The sequence below is a fragment of the Equus caballus genome, chromosome 3 (genome assembly GCF_041296265.1).
Source record: "Equus caballus isolate H_3958 breed thoroughbred chromosome 3, TB-T2T, whole genome shotgun sequence".
Taxonomy (NCBI): Eukaryota; Metazoa; Chordata; class Mammalia; order Perissodactyla; family Equidae; genus Equus; species Equus caballus.
In genome coordinates, this window is record NC_091686.1 from 22,303,004 (window position 1) to 22,320,607 (window position 17,604).

Here is a 17,604-nt window from a genome sequence, read left to right on the forward strand (position 1 = left end):
GCATAGGTCAGCGCCCAGGATCTGATCCAGCGAACCCCAGGCTGCTGAAGCCAAGTGCGTGAACTTAACCACTCGGCCACAGGAGCAGCCCCTATGATGTATTCTTAGGGGGCAATGAAAAAGCTTTGAAACTAAAGAGAGGTGGTTGCGCAACATTGTGGATACATAAAGGCCACTGAACTGTACAGTTTTAAGTGGTTAATTGTATGTTATGTGAATTTCACCTCAAAAGAAAGAAAAAAAAAACCAACCATGAAACTAAGAAGGAAAAGAGAAAAAGTTAAACCACCTGTAACCCTCATGCCCAGAGACGGCCACTATTCCCATTTTGCGGGATTTCCTTCCAGGCTTTTTTTTTTTTTTTTTTTAATGTGAGACTATACTAGACAAACTGAGTTGTAAAACATGTTGTTTTATTTAATAGATCACGCATCTTCAAGATTTAAAAAGCAGCACACAGTGGTGATGGAAATTGTTTGTATCATGATTGTATCAATGTTAATATCCTGGTCGTACTGTTGTACTGTAACTTTGCAAGATGTTCTCACTGTGGGAGGGGGAACTGGGTGAAGCGTACACTGTCCCTCTGTGTTATTTTTTACAACTGCCTGTGAATCTACGATTATCTAAAAAATTAGTTATAAAAATATTACACTAGGCAAAATCAGTTTCATTAAAAAATATGAAATATGCAACTCATGAAACACATGGAAAAACAACATTTTTTCAGATTTGTTAATTTAATTTTTTGAATAGTAATATAATCACAAGGTTCAGAAAATTTTAAGTACGAACGAAGACTCATATAGTAAAAGTCCTTCTTTTGTCTTTATTCTTCATCTCCAATCCAACCTGCCTTATGCCCTATGCGGTCACTGTTTTTAGTGTCTCGTGTATGCTTCCACCGTTTCTCTAGGCATATACACCGCAAATTTGAATACAGATTTATATTCCCCCTTAATACAAAAGACAGCATGAAATCGCAGCTTTGGACTTGGCTTTTTTCTTTAACATTATTTATATATCGGGAAGTGGGGAGCTTTCCATATATGCACACAGAAATTTCTCTCTCTGTCTCCTGCTATATAGTATTCCATAGTCTGCTTATACCATATTTTTTGCTCATAAATTTTGCCCATCACTAAGAGATTGGTTAATAAATAAGTTAATTGCTTAATAAATACATAAATTATGGCATAATTTGTAGGACACCAGGAGAGAAGCCCAGGGGCAGAGCGCTTTGCCATGAAGCAATGGCAGCAGATGCGGAGGCTGCCGGCAGAGGCCTGCCTGGAGTGGTAGTGCCCACCAGGTGGAGAAGAGCGTGAGCCATCCTCCAACATGAGTAAATGTGACACTACTGCTGGCGGGAATGCAGTGCTTCTAGAAGCAGTGAGAATGACACTAAGGCTCTCCCCCAGCCCACTTCTCCCTGAGGTTCCTCACTCAACACCCCCCACTGTTCCCTTCCAATGTTTCTGTATCAACTGCTGCCTTCTCTTTAAGAACCATCCAATCCCAGAGGTTTCCATTGGCTAAATCCTCCATTTATGAGGCCATCTTATCTATATCAGTAATCATAAATTGATGACTCCAAAATGTACATCTCTAGTCTAGACTTCTGAACGTCAGATGTGCACATCCACTGCTTTCTCCCATTCACTTGGAGGTCTCCTAACTGGTCTAACAACATCTGTTCTGCCCAGCCGTCCTCTCAACATCGCAGCTGAAGTGTTTTTCTTTTCTTTTTTTTTTTTTTTAAATTGCAATCTGATTTTCTCACCTGCTTAAACCCTTAATAACTTTCCATTGTTTTTAAAATTGAGCAAAATCCCTAGCAAGGTCTTCAAGGTCCTACACAGTCTGGGCCTGCCTGCTGTCCTCCATTCTCATCTTGTACTGTGCACCTGCTAGCTCTCGGGGCTTTCTTACTGCAAGGTCCTGCTCCCTCTTGCCAAAGGCCTTTTTCTCACACTCTTCCCTCTGTCTGTATCATTAACTTCTACTCATTTCTCAAAGCACAACTCATAGAAGTCTTCTGCTGACCCTCTGCTTCAGCCAGCTTCCTTTTCTTCATTGCTCTTATCTGCTTTTGTTATTATATACTACTTTGAGTGGTTCCAACATTTGATTAATGTCTGTCTTCTTCACTAGGCTGTAAGCAACCTGAGTCCAGGGACTGCTTGTTTTTGCTCATCATTGTCACATAGCAATGAAATTTTGATTGAATGAATTACTGCTGGTGCCATGACAACGATGAGTGGTGCCTCTTTACCACCCTTAGCCGCTGTGATGCCTTTGGAGACACTGTAGATCTCAGTCCTATCTCTTACCTCTTGGGGATGCTGCGGAGGAAGAAGCACCCACCAGGCAGGACTTCATGCTCTGGAGGTTGATGCTCACCATTTTGGTGCTGTCATTTTCCAGCTGTGGATTCTTGGTCAGATCCCTTTACCTCTCTGAACCTCAGTTTCCCAGTTTCTAGAAGAGGGTTATCACTTCTCTCATAAGGTGGTGGTGGTGGTTTTTTAAGTCACACTCCATATGTGTACTATTTTTTCAAAAATATTGTCTAATACATTGTCCATATTCAAAGTTTCTAATTGTTCCCACAAACAGGCTTCTCCAGTCTTTTTTTTTAAATCTAGGATGCAAAGTTCACCCGTTGCATTTAGATGTCTTATCTCTTTAGTCTTCTTTAATTTAAAGCCATACACGTGGCTCCAAAAAGTTTTTGTCTTTCATGATATTGACAGTTTTGAAGATTCCAGGCTGGTTGTCAGGTAGAATGTCCATGTTCAGCATTTGACTGCTGCCTCCTGTTTAGATTCAGGTTAAACATTTCAGCAAGAGGACCACATCAATGACGATGTGTACTTCTGCACACATTCCACCAGGGGACAATACCAGTTTGTCCCATGGTTGGTGATGCTAAACTCAATCACTTGGTTAAAGTGGGTTAACCTCACAGCGTTGTGACGGGGAGATTAAATGAAGGAATGTACGCAAGGCATCTGGCCCATACCTTACTTCTTGCCCAGTCCCCTTCAACCTTCACTTTGGAGCAAAAAAAAAAAAAAAAAAAAAAAAACCATTCCTGACTACACTTTCCCACAAATGCCTCTTGGAACTGATAATTATCACTAACTTGAGAATACTTAAAAAAAAATTTTATTACGAAACTTTTAAACATACACAAAAGTAGAGAGAGTAGTGTAATGAATCTCTATGTATTCATCACCCAGTTCCAAAAATTATCATCATTATCCCAATTTGTTTCTTTGTCTTTTTTTTTGCTGCCGCCTTTTAAAGCAAATCCAAGGTATCAAATAAATTCATCCATAAGTACTTATTATGGTACATCATTAACAGATAGGGACTATTTATTTATGTATACAGCACAACCATAATACCATTAGAATACCTAACAAGGTTAAAAATAATGTCTTAATGTTATCTAGAAACCAAATCATATTCAAAGTTTTGGAATTACTTTTGAGTTTTAACCTTTGGGCTTCTCTTCGTTTTCCTAACACACAGGTCCCTGAATTCTACAGGGGCCACTTGGGGAAACATTTCACCTGTGAATTCTTGTTCCATTGCTCCAGTCTGGCAGGTAAATGCTAATGGAGAATGTAGGTCCTGGTTCCTTATATCCAGAAACTGCTGCAGGGCTTGTCAGACTGCACACAGATCACTTGAGGGTCCTGTGAAATTGCAAATTCTGTAGCTCTGGAATGGGGTCTGGAGTTGTGCCAGCAAGCTTCTAGGTAACGCCGACCATACTGGTCTATAGGAAATGCTTTGAGTGGCAAAGTGTTCATGGAGGGTGAAATCTCGATATTTTGTATATAGATGATAAGAAGGAAACATCTGATAAGAAGGAAACAAGCTAAGTATTGCCTGAAGTCCCTTCCAGCACTTAAATTCTTTGCCTCTAATTCTGACCGCTAGCTGTTGCGGAAGTAACTAAGCATGATGACTCCACAGCAGCATCTGAGAAGAAGAAAAGCAAGCTTGAATAAAAAGCTTGAAACCTCCTGACAAAGTTGCTGTAGGTTTGTTCTGTTTTCTCCTATACAATCAACGATCCTAGCGTCTAATTCAATGCACTGGAAGCACTACCCAGACTGTCACGAAGACTTTGTTCTTATCTGTTTTTTATATTTGTTTCTCTAGGCAGACAGATGTGTAGTTAAAAGCACAGACAGATCAGTCGATGGAGGTGTGGCCCAAGAATTTATTATTTTATTTTATTTATTTTTGGGGGAAGATTAGCCCTGAGCTAACATCTGCCACCACTCCTCCTCTCTCTTTATTTATTTTGCTGAGGAAGATTGGCCCTGAGCTAACATCTGTGCCCATCTTCCTCTCCTTTATAAGTGGGATGCCTGCCACAGCATGGCTTGATAAGTGGTGGGTAGGTCTGCACCTGGGATCCTAACTGGCAAACCTGGGCTGCCGAGCGGAGCATGCGAACTTAACTGCTGTGCCATCAGCCAGCCAGTAGAATTTATAATTTTAATAAACAACCTGGTGATAGAGACTAGGCACATAGCTGCCTTAGAGCTTAGTTGTAGTCATGAGAAATGGGAGAATTCTAAACTTACAATCAATTTGCTCATGCTTTCATCTTAGATTTTTCATGGCCATGTGGTATTTGGTCAGTCAGCCATCAAATATTTATTAAGCATCTACTATGGACAAATAAGACAGAAACATCCTAGCAGTAGGGGAGACAGAAAAAAATGTTGACCTTAAACAAATAGACAGTTATTTCTCTAGCAAACATGGGTTTATTTGGGATCAGCAAAGAATTCCAACTCATGGTCTGCAACCACGGCAAGCCACCAGCAAGTCCCAAGCAGCAAGGGCAGGAGAAACTCTTTTATAGGGGAGAAGAGGTAGTTGGGAGGGCTATTGTAAGCAAAGAGTCCATTGGAGGAATTGAGAATCCGAGGTGTACTGGCTTTTCATTGGCTGAGCTGTGACAGTCTCTCATTGGCTGAGCTTCTTGCTGGTTAAGAAGAGGAAGTCTTTCCTGTTCCTGTTGGGCTCTGCTCCCACGTGGGGCACGAGAGCCCTCCCTTCTGGCCTCTCAACTCCGTTATAAATGAGGTTTCTGTTTATTAATTTTTGCAATAAACAGGCAAGCAACTAAGACAATTTTGGGTACTTAGAAGTGTTATGAAGTGGTGTAAAAATTAAAACGGACTGTGGTTTTCCTTGTTTCAATCTTTACCTCCTTTCGTTTTTCTCTCTCTGCTGTCCTTTCCTTCCCCTCCCCCCCCCCCCCCCCCCCCCCCCCCCGCCCCTTTCTATCTGCCTTCCCCCTGAACCTTAGCTAGCGTTAGATGACCCACAGGGCTTACGAAGATAGCTCTCAAAGGAAATGTTTCAACAGCTACTGAAATAAGATGGCACCAACAATCATGAGAAAGAGGCATGAAAACTCCAACATATCCCACCCGCTTTCAACTGCAAAGTTTCGTAGCAGTTACAGATAAAGAAAATTGCAACTTCGGACAATACCATAGCCGTACACCCCTCTCTTCTCCTTGCCCTATAAAAACTCCAATCCTGCTTCAGCTCAGAAAGTTACCTGATTTTGAGGGGCTGCCTGACACGCATCAGCTGAATATCTGAGGCACTGTAACCTCTATCTGAATAACTTAACAATTTTGTGTTCCTTGACAGAATTTAAAAGACACCGTTTGAAGAGGGGGAGTCTGCTTTAGTTGGGATGGTCAAGAAAAATGTCTCTGAGGAGGATTCGTTTGAATTGAGACTAAATAATGAGAAGGAGATCACCTTCAGATAATTTAGGGTGGAACATTTTAAGTAGGAACCACACAAACAAAGGCCAGGAAAGTGGTAGAAAGAAGAGAACATGATAGAGGTGAGTGAATGAGGAGAGAAAGAAAGGTCGTGTGGGTTGGGAAACCCTTGGAAGTTTCTTTCTATTTTAATGGCTTTATTGAGTCATAATTCACATGCCATACAATTCACCCATTTAAACGTGCAATTCAATGGTTTTCAGTATATTCACATAGTGGTGCAACCATTACCACCATCAATTTTAGAACATTATCAACCCCAAAAGAAATCCTATACCTGTTAATACTCACTTTCTACTCCCTCACCCTACTCTCATCCCCAGCCCTTGGCAACCACTAATATATTTTCTGTCCGTATGAATTTGCCTGTTCTGGACATTTCATGTAAATGGAATCATGCAATAGGTGTTCTTTTGTGACTGGCTTTTTTCACTTAGCATAATGTTTTCAAGGTTCATGCATGTTGTAGCGTGTATCAGTACTTCATTCCTTTTGTGGCAGGGTAATACTACACTGTATAGATACACTGCTTTTGTTTATCCATTCATCAGTTAATAAACATTTGGGTTATTTCCATTTTTTGGCTATTATGAATAATGTTGCTATAAACATTCATGTACAAGTTTTTCGTGGGTGCATGTTTTCATTTTTCTTGGGAATATACCTAGGAGTGGAATTGCTAGGTCACATGGTGACTATGTTTGAGGAACTGCCCAACATTTATTATCTGTCTTTTTTATTTTAGCCATCCTAGTGGGTATCTCATAGTGGTTTTGATTTGCATTTCCCTAATGACTAATGATTTTGGGCATCTTTTCATATGCATACTGGCTATTTGCATGTCTTCTTTGAAGAAATGTCTATTCATATCTTTTGCCCATTTTTAAATTGGGTTATTTGTCTTCTTATTGTTGGAGTGTAACAGTTTTTCATATATTCCAGAAACAATTTCCTTGTCAGATATATGATTTGCAAAAATTTTCTCCCATTCTGTGGGCTGACTTTTCACGTTTTGATGGTATCCTTTGAAGGACAAAAGTTTTAAATTTTGATTAAGTCCAACTTACCTATTTTCTTCAGTTGCTTGTGCTTTTGGTGTTTTATCTAAGAAACCATTGCCCACCTAAAGGTCATTAAGATTTACTTCTGTTTTCTTCTAAGAGTTTTAATTCTTACATATAAGCCTATGATCCATTTGGGTTACTTTTTGTATATAGTGTGAGGTAGGGGTCCAACTTCATTTTTTTTGCATATGGATATCTAATTGTCACAGCAACACTTGTTGAAAAGATGATTCTTTCCCCATTGAGTGGTCTTGGCACCCTTGTCAAAGATCATTTGACCATATACATAAAGATTTATTTTTGGGCTCTCTATTCTATTCCATTGATCTATTTGTCTATCTTTATGCCAGTAGCACATTGTCTTAATTACTGTAGCTTTATATAACTTAAAACCTGGACTTTGTGGGGTTTTTGTTTGTTTGTTTGTTTACAATATTTTGGATATTCTGAGTCCCTTGCATTTCCATAGGAATTTTAGGATCAGTTTGTCAATTTCTACAAAGAAGCCAGCTGGGATTTTGATAGGGATTATGTTGACTCTATAGATCAGCCTGGGGAGTACTGCCATTTTAACAATATTGTGTCTTCTGATCTATGGTCACAGGATATCTCTCCAGTTATTTAGAACTTTGCATTTTTTCAACAGTTTTATATTTTTCAGTGTACAAGTTTTGCACTTCTTTTGTTAAATTTATTATTAAGTCCTTTCTCTTTGATGCTATTGTAAATGAAATTATTTTTAAAATTTCACTTTTGGATTGTTCATTGCAAGTGTGTAGAAATAGAGTTGGTGTTTGTTTATTGATCTTATCTCCTACAACCTTGCTAAACTCTTTTATTAGTTCTAATTTTTTTTTAGTGACTTCCTTAAGATTTTCTATATATAAGATCATATTATCTGTAGATAGAGATCATTTGACTTCTTCCCTTCCAATCTGGATGCCTTTTATTTCTTGCCCAATTGTGCTACATAGCACCTCCAATACATTATTGAATAAAAGGATGAGTGGACATCCTTGTCTTATTCCTGACTTCAGGGGAGAAAGCATTCATTCCTTTACTGTTAAGTACGGTGTTAGCTATGGGTTTTTCATAGTTGCTTTTTTTTTTTTTTTTCCTGCAACTTGAGGAAGTTCCCTTCTATTCTTAGTTTATCGGGGTTTTTAATCATGAAGGTTTTTGAATTTTGTCAAGTGCTTTTTCTGCACCTGTTGAGATGATCAAGTGGTTTCTGTCCCTTAGTCTATTAATATGTGTATTACATTAATTTATTTTCCAATGTAAAACCAACCTTGCATTCCTGGGATAATTCCCACTTGGTCATGGTGTATAGTCCTTGTATGTTACTGAATTCAGTTGACTAGTATTTGCTAAGCTTTTTGCATCTATGTTCATAAGAGATATTGGAATATAGTGTTTTTGTGTGATATATTTTTCTGGTTTTTGTATCAGAGTAATACTGACCTCGTAGAACAAATTGGGAAGTGTTTCCTCCTCTTCTATATTTTGGAAGAATTTGAGAGGATTCATATCAATTCTTTAAATGTTTCGTAGAATTCACCAGTAAAGCCATCTTGGCTTGGGATTTCCTATGAGGGAAGTATTAAATTACTAATTAAATTTCTTTACTTGTTATAGGCCTTTTCAGACTTTCTATTTCTTCTTGAATTGGTTTTGGTAGTTTGTGTCTTTCTAGACTTTGTTCATTTTGTCTAAGTTATTTAATTTGTTGCATATGGCTGTTCATAGTATTTCTTTATAATCCTTTTTATTTCTGTGAGGCCAGTAGTAATGTGACCTCTCTTTCATTCCTGATTTTAGCAATTTTAGTCTTCTCTCTTCTTTTCTGGGTCAGTGTAGCTAAAAGTTTGTCGATTTTATTGATCTTTTCAAAGAATCAAATTTGGTTTCCTTGATTTCTTTTCTTTTCTTTTTTATTTTTTTTTTCTGTTCTCTGTTTCCTTAATTTCTGCTCTAATTTTTATTGTTTTCTTCTTTATTCTTGCTCTGGGCTTAGTTTGTTATTCTTTTTCCTGTTTCTTAAGGTAGAAAGTTAGTTGATTGGTTTGAGATCTTTCTTTCCTTTTTTTAAATTTATTTTTTATTTTTTTAAATTTTTTTTTTAAATTAAGATTATGATAGTTTACAACCTTGTGAGATTTCAGTTGTACATTATTGTTAGTCATGTTGTAGGTACACCACTTCACCCTTTGTGCCCTCCTCCCACCCCCCTTTTCCCTGGTAACCACTGATCAGTTCTCCTTGTCTATATGTTAACTTCCACCTATGAGTGGAGTCATATAGAGTTCATCTTTCTCTGTCTGGCTTATTTCACTTAACATAATGCCCTCAAGGTCCATCCATGTTGATGCGAATGGGACAATTTTGTCCTTTTTATGGCTGAGTAGTATTCCATTGTGCATATATACCATATCTTCTTTATCCAATCATCAGTTGCTGGGCACTTAGGTTGGTTCCACGTCTTGGCTATTGTAAATAATGCTGCAATGAACATAGGGGTGCAACGGACTCTTGAGATTTCTGATTTCAGGTTCTTAGGATAGATACCCAGTAGTGGGATGGCTGGGTCATAAGGTATTTCTATTTTTAACTTTTTGAGAAATCTCCATACTGTTTTCCATAGTGGCTGCACCAGTTTACATTCCCACCAACAGTGTATGAGGGTTCCTTTTTCTCCACAACCTCTCCAACATTTGTCACTCTTGGGTTTGGATATTTTTGCCAATCTGACGGGTGTAAGGTGATAACTTAGTGTAGTTTTGATTTGCATTTCCCTGATGATTAGTGATGATGAGCATCTTTTCGTGTGTCTGTTGGCCATCCTTATATCTTCTTTGGAGAAATGTCTGTTCATGTCCTCTGCCCATTTTTTGATCGGGTTGTTTGATTTTTTGTTGTTGAGCTGTGTGAGTTCTTTATTTATTATGGAGATTAACCATTTGTTGGATAAGTAGCTTGTAAATATTTTTTCCCAATTAGTGGGCTGTTTTTTTGTTTCAATCTTGTTTTCCCTTGCCTTGAAGAAGCTCTTTAGTCTGATGAAGTCCCATTTGTTTATTCTTTCTATTGTTTCCCTCATTCTTTCCTTTTTTTTTAATTTGACATTTATAGCAAAATGTTTCCCCCTAAGCACTGTTTTAGCTCCATCCCGTAAGTTTTGGTATGTTGTGTCTTCATTTTTATTCATTCTTTTTAAAAAAATACTTTATATCTCCTTATTGATGTTCTCTGTTGGATGAAACATTGTTGACATACTTTCCTTTAATTCATTAAGCATAGCATGCTTTAGTTCTTTGAACAAATTTACAATAGGGGCTTTGAAGTCTTTGTCTGTTAAGTCCAACATCTGGGTCCCTCCAAGATAGTTTCTATTGCCTTCTCTCTCTCTTTTTTTCTCTTTTATGGGTCACAGTTTCCTGTTTCTTTGCATGTCTTATAATTTTTTGTTGAAAACTGGACATTTCAATAATATATTGCAGCAATTCGGGATATTGATCCCTCTCACACCTGGGGCTTGTTTTTTGCTTGTTTATTTCTTCAGTGATCTAGCTGGACTAGTTTGCAGAAACTTATTTCCCCCACAATGTGCAGTCTCTGATGTTGCTCCTCAAAGAGTGAACATTTGACCATGTGCACAGTTTCTCTGACCACTATGGATTATTGTAAGTTTTGTTTGTTTTTGGTGAGGAAGATTGGCCCTGAGCTAACATCTGTGTCAATCCTCCCTCATTTTGTATGTGGGGTGCTGCCACAGCATGGCTTGATCAGCAGTGTGTAGGTCTGTACCCAGGATCCGAACCTGTGAACCCCAGGCTGCTGAAGCAGAGCACTCAAACTTAACTACTATGCCACCAGGCTGGCCCCAAGGGATTATTGTAGTTTTAGCAGTAGTCTGTTTCTTTCCCTGGTCTCCCTGTTAAAATTCTGGCTGGTCTGATGTTATTGGTAACACACACAGCTGCTATTAGCCTCTAGTAATTGTTAGCTGATTGCTCTATTGCCTTCCATAATGTCTGGGACATAAATTCCTCCACAGTCTGATCTAGCTAAAGTCAAGCCCCGTTGCAGAGGCAGTCTTTGAACTCACTCTGATCACAGAAGGGCTCTTATTAGCTGTCTCTTTCCCTGGTTCACTCTGTTAAACTTCTAGCTGGTCTACCATTTTGTTTGTTGCCTCTGGTTCAATGGAGCTAAGAGCTTCCTCTTAATTGTTTATCACCAAAATATCCATTATTTTTGACAACGCTCTTAGACACGAACTTCCCCACATTTTCTCCCAAATAAAATATGTTCTCTTAGGGAGAGCTGCTAAGCTCTCTGTACTTACAGCCTCCCTTTCCACCTGGACAGAATCTCTGCCACTGTGCCCGAGTGCAGGTCGGGGGAGGGACTGTGGGCCACTTCTTCTGAAATGACACCCTTGCCTTGCTCCATGAGTGGGCCACTGGATGTGGATGATAGCCCTTAGTCTTTTTAGTTTGCCCTTCCTGGCGTGGAAGCTATGAGTGAGCTGGGGTAGAGGAAATTGGGACCTGATATTGTCAGCTTTCTGTACGTAGGTAAAATTTCCACCCTACAAGTGGGAACTGGGTTTTGGAAGGGAGCCCCAGTCCATTCCCCTGCCTGGAAAACAGCTGAGCCACTGGCCATCTGCCTCTCCTATGGTGAAACCATAGTGCTAGGCTAAGAGCTGAGGGGGAGAGCCCTATCTTCCTGGCCACCCTGCTGGGAGTAGAACTTCTGTCACACTGAGCTAGGAGGAAATAGGATCAGATAGTGGCTCAAATGCCACAAACTCTTACTGTTCTCATTAAGATTTACTAAATTTTCTCCAGTAAACACTTCTCCACTGCTGTATACTCTTAGGACAATATCCAGATACCTTAAATCGTTGTTTTTCATAATTTTTACTAGTTAAATATTTGTTTCAGTGGGGAGAATGTCAGACGAGCCGCTCACACTGCCGTTCCAGAGGTGTGGTCACCCTAGAGGTTTTTAATCCCCCCATCATTTTAGTATGAAAATTTTTAAACAGCAAATTTGAAAGAATTTCACAGTGAATACCAATATTCTCTTTACCACGATTCTACTGTTAACATTTTGTTATAGTTGTTTTATCATATATCTATCCATCTATCTATCCTTCAGTCTGATGTATTTTTGGATGCATTGCAAAGTAAGTTGAAGACATCAGTAACTTCTAAATTCTACGGCGTGTTTTTCATTAACTAGAATTCAATATTTGTTTGCAGTTTTTTTTCTTTTGAGGTAAAATTTGCACACAACGAATCACATAGATCTTAGTGTACAATAATTAAGTTTTGATAAATTCATGCACTGTGTAACCCAAACCCCCATCAAGAGAGGAAACATTTCTATCACCCCACAAAGTTCCCTCATGCCTCCTCCCAGTCAATCACTTGCCCCAAGAGGCAACCACTGTTATGATTTTTTCCCACCATATATTAGTTTTTCCTGTTCTAGAACTGTATATAAAAGAATCATACAGCGTGAACTCTTTCATATAAAACTTCCTTCATTTAACCTAATGCTGTTGCGAGGCATCCATAAGGCAGGGATCAGTAGTTCATTCCTTTTTATTGCTGAATAGTATTGCATGACAGGAATTTACTAATTTGTTTGTTCTCTGATTTACCTGAGCTATTTACTGGAGGGTTTTAGAGAGAGAATTGACGTCTAATTCAACCTTTAGATAGGTCATTCTGGCTAATAAATGGAGGGTGAGCCATGAGGGCACGGCGGGAAGAGACAAGAGACCCGTTAGGAGTTTCTTGCAGCAGTTCAGCTGAGATTTGAGGTTGGTTCGGATGAACACTGCAGCAGTGGAGATGGTGAGAGGTGGGCTGATCCAGGGGATATTTTGGAAGTCTGAGCTGGACAGGATTTGCTGACGGATAGGATGTGGAAGGTGAAAGAAAAGAAAGAACCAAAGACGACTCTATTCCCCCAAGCCATTCCTTTAACTATTATGAGAATGGAGAGACAATAAAAAACAAGCCAGAAACTTTTTGCTTGGAGATTTGGCTAAACACCAACTGTAAAGCAAGCAAAGGCGAGTATTTGTCAAGTGCTTCCAGGTGGCGATTGATTAGTTCATCTGCTACACCCTAAGAGCACGTGCAACTTGTCAGAAAACCAGCATAATTTGCAGCTTCTCTAGCCATGATAATATCACTATTAGAAATTCAAATCAGCTTAATTTTTGAATCTCTGCTTTATCCCCTCCTCCTGCCACCCCACTTGACCCAGCACTTCTGAGCTGTTGGCTTTAAGATGGAACTTCCCTTATTTATCTCAAACAGGAAACTTTTAAATCTTGTTTCTTTCTTATCATAATCTTTCAACATGTCAGTCCTACTCAGAATGGAAGGTTCTGGGAGTAGCCTTTTTTCTAGGTATTATATAAAGAATGAGACCTTTACATATAAAGCAGATGAGATCAAGGTCTCAATCATTAAACAAATATTTATTAAATGCCTACCATATGCCAGGAACTGTGCTAGGCATTGGTTATACCACAGTGAATAAGAAAGTCTCTGACCTCAAAGAGTTCAAAGAACATGTAAATTGGATGTTTTTATTATGGTGTGTAAATGCTATGATAATAGAAAGCCTGTACAAGTGGTACTCAACAGAGGCTTGAGGGTCAAGCCATCCAGAGGAGATGTTTTAGTTGAGAACTGAGGAATCAAAAAAATTAGTGAGAGAAGTTGGTGGATTGGGCAGAATCGGGTATTCCAGGTGGGAGAAATAGCATGACCTAAGATCCAGAAGTGTATGTGGCACATTGGTAGAACTACAAATTTGAGATGGGGGGAAAGTAGAGTCTAAAAGTGAGTGATTAAAGGTGAATGCAAGGGCCAGATCAAGAAGGGCTTTCTAAGCTACGTTTAGAAATTTGGACTTACTGGATTTTTAGTACACTGTAGATACTGGATTGAAGTGGATAGCTTGGCGGCAGGAAGACAAGTCAGTGGTTCAGGAAAGAGATGATGGTGGCACAAACAAAGCAGGAGGGAGGAGATTGGGGGGACAAAGAGAAGTAGATGAACTTAAGGAATGTTGATGAGGTGGAATCAACAGTTGCTGGTGATTGATTGGTGGAAGAAGTCAAGTGCAAAGTCCAGGTTTTTGATGTGGCAACAGGTTGAGAAGCGGGGAAGGAGACCCAGGAAGGATGCAGATGTTTGGCATGATCTAGGGTGGAGGAGGAGAAATCAGGAATGCAGTGTTTGCACATGCTGAGTCTGAGTCATCTTTTGATATGTTCAAGATATGTCAAATCAGTGATTGGATTTACAGATCTGGAGCTCAGAGAAGTCTGGGCTGGATATATACTTTTGTGGGTCATCTACATGTAGGTAGTTTTAAAAATCTTGGGCATAGGGGCTGGCCCCGTGGCCGAGTGGTTAAGTTCGCGCGCTCCGCTGCAGGCGGCCCAGTGTTTCGTTGGTTCGAATCCTGGGCACGGACATGGCACTGCTCATCAAACCATGCTGAGGCAGCGTCCCACATGCCACAACTAGAAGGACCCACAACGAAGAATATACAACTATGTACTGGGGGGCTTTGGGGAGAAAAAGGAAAAAAATGAAATCTTTAAAAAAAAAATCATGGGCACGGATGAGATAGTCTAGAGAGAAAGTATACAGTGAAAAAAAGAAGATCTATGTTGTGCTTTAAGTAACTCCAACATTTGATAGCTAGGTAGCAGAGAATGATTCTACAAAATCTGAGAATGGGCCAGAGAAATAGGAGGAAAACCAGGATACAGTGTCTCAAGGGGTAAGTGAGTGCTCAATAAAGTCAACCTGTTGCTGAGAGTTTGGTAAAATGAGAATTGGAGAATGTCCATTGGACTGAGTAAGCAACATGGAATTTAATTTCTGTTGTTAGCTAGAACTGTTTAGAGAAGGGGTGGAATCTGTTTTAGAGTAGGTTGAGCAGGAAGCAGAAGGTGAGGATATAAAGCCAATGAATGTAGAACCTCTTTAGATCGCTTTGGCTGTCAAAGTGAGGAGAGAAGTTTAGCAATTGGATAAGGATATGGGAATGAGGGAGTGTTTTTTCAAGAAGGAGGAGAATTTATTAAGTTAAAAAGCCAAAGAGAAGGGCTCAGTTGAAGAGAAGTTGAGTTGAGAAGAGAGAGATGAATAATAAAAATGTATAGTTCTATAAAAGGCGAGAGGGGATGGGACCCAAAGCTCTGATAAAGAGACTGGTCTTAAACAGGAGCTAGAACAACATCTATAGTGTAATACAATACAGCTTCCCCCAAAAAGTTTGCTTTACACCACTTTGCTTTTACAAAAGTCCTACATTAGTACCTGTTTTTGCTAACTGAAAGAAATCTGAGGAGGATTTTTGCTTTTACAAAAAAAGGTGAAAAACGAAAATAGCATTTAGCATTTGTTTTGCAGTGAGCCATTATAGAGGCGAAGCAGTCAGGCATAACTGTTATATTTCAAGCCTGCCACATCAACTATGGCAGACAACCAACCTCAGCTTTCAACATCAAGGCAGGCAGACACAGAAGAAGGGGTAGACGTTAGGGACCTGCCTGCCCTGATGGATTTAGATGATGATGAGATGTTAATAGATGACCCTCTTCCTCTCTCTCCCACACCCCAGTGTCCTGTCCCTCCCACCACCCCAACCTCCGACGACTCAGCCTAACACCCCATCATCACCACCACCACCTCTCAGCCTTCCAGGGTGCTTGCTGTCTTCCTGATTCTGGTAAGTGGAACTTCACTGTGGGTCCATTATTTCCACTTTATATAGGCTGTGTATTTATCACATCCCTGCTTTCACTATCTGTTAGTGTTATTTTAGGTTTCATGTGTTATTTGGCGTGATTTGATAGGTTATCTTTTGGGTCTGAGAATGCTCAAAAAACTTTCCCGTATAAAGTAATGGTACTTGCTTCTTCACTTTACACCATTTCAGCTTCGCAAAGCTTTCATAGGAACACTCTACTTTCGGATAACGGGGGAAACCAGTATAAGAAGGAGGACAGAATGCTAATGGGGGTTAGTGTTCAGTGTTGGTGGCTTTTCTTTTCTCTGGAAAGGAGGAGAAGGTATGTGGTCAGAAGACAGTCAGGGAAAATTATTATGGAGAGGGGGAAAGGGTTGCAGGTGAGTGTTGAAGTGATCATAAATTGCTGTAAGTGATCATAAATTCTCTGCGAACCAAGCTGCTCTCGTATAATGTTGTCCATTCAATATTTGCTTGCTTGGGCTGGGGAGAAGACAAGGAGAAACCAGAGTATTGGGTTCCTCCGGGGTTATGATTGCTGAAGATAATTCAGCATTTCTCAGTCTGATCATTCTCAAAACATTCTCCTGACAGGGGTTAATAGGTATATTGAAGGAAAAGAATTTTGGGAGAACTGCTATGTACACTATTGCATTCTTAACAGGCACATGAACATATTTGAAGTTCGGAAGCTCTTACATTTGAAAACCCAGTTAAATTTAGTATAGTCAACTTTTTCAAGCTTATTTGCATCCAGGATACTGTGTGTGTGTGTGCGTGCGTGTACGCGTGTGCACATACACATGTGTGTTGCATCTGTAAGGTCTCATATTTGGGTCTATGATGGATCAGATAATCGAGAGTTCCCTCCTTTCATCTTACCCCTACATAAAAGGACAGGAGCCTTTCTTCCTTTTCTTTCAACGTATTTACATTGTCTGTAGTTAGCCATTTAAATCCACATCGATTTAGGGTGGAGCAATAGCTAACTTTTTCTGAAATGTACCTCATTCTTTATGAATAGCAGCTCCACGTACCTATTCCACTTGTTAGTAATTCTTGTCATAAACTTAAAAAACAAACAATGAACTAGCTTCCTTATTGTTCTTTCAGGACCACCAGAAGCAAACTTGAAACTTGGCTAGGAAAGCAGGGCCAATGACCATCTCAAATGGTTAGGAGTAGGGTGGGCGGGGAGGGGGGCAATCGGAATTAGTTGTGTTACTATTTTACTACTAATAATAACCAGTGTTTCCATAGGTCTTTACAAATTGCTCTAGTGTGTTACTTTACATAATCACATTTAACTATTGTTGAGCAAGGCACAACTATCATTGGTGAGAGCAAGGAACGTAGTTTGGGAGGGTGACAGATGAAAAGATACCTTTAAGAAGACAGAGGAGCTGGGAAAGGAGCTAAAAGAAAATTAGGGACAGTGGTCTAAATCATGCATTCTCAACAGATGTGGTATTACCACCGAGGGCTAAAAAGTGGCTCTTGGGGAGCAAAAAAACCTTAGATATTACAGTGGTTTGTGACCCTCCAAAGGGCCACAGTATAAAAACAGATATGCAGTATATTTGTGGTATTAATATTTGACGGTGAGGAGCAATTAGGAAAAAAGTCTAAAAAGGCTTTTTGACGGTAGGGGGTGATAACGAAAAAGAAGTTGAGGAACACGGGTCTAAATCCTGCAATTCCTGTGGAACTTTCTGACATTCATGAAAGATTCATCTGTTCCCAGATACATTAGACAACTCATTTGTCTAGCAGAGTGTCTGCGCCTGGCTTCATTTGTCCTGCTCACCTTCCCCGAGGCCCTAAACGACCACATTTTGCCCCTTTAAACTTTCCTCTTTTGGCCACGGCTCACTGAATTAGGGCAGACGTAAGCCAAGAGC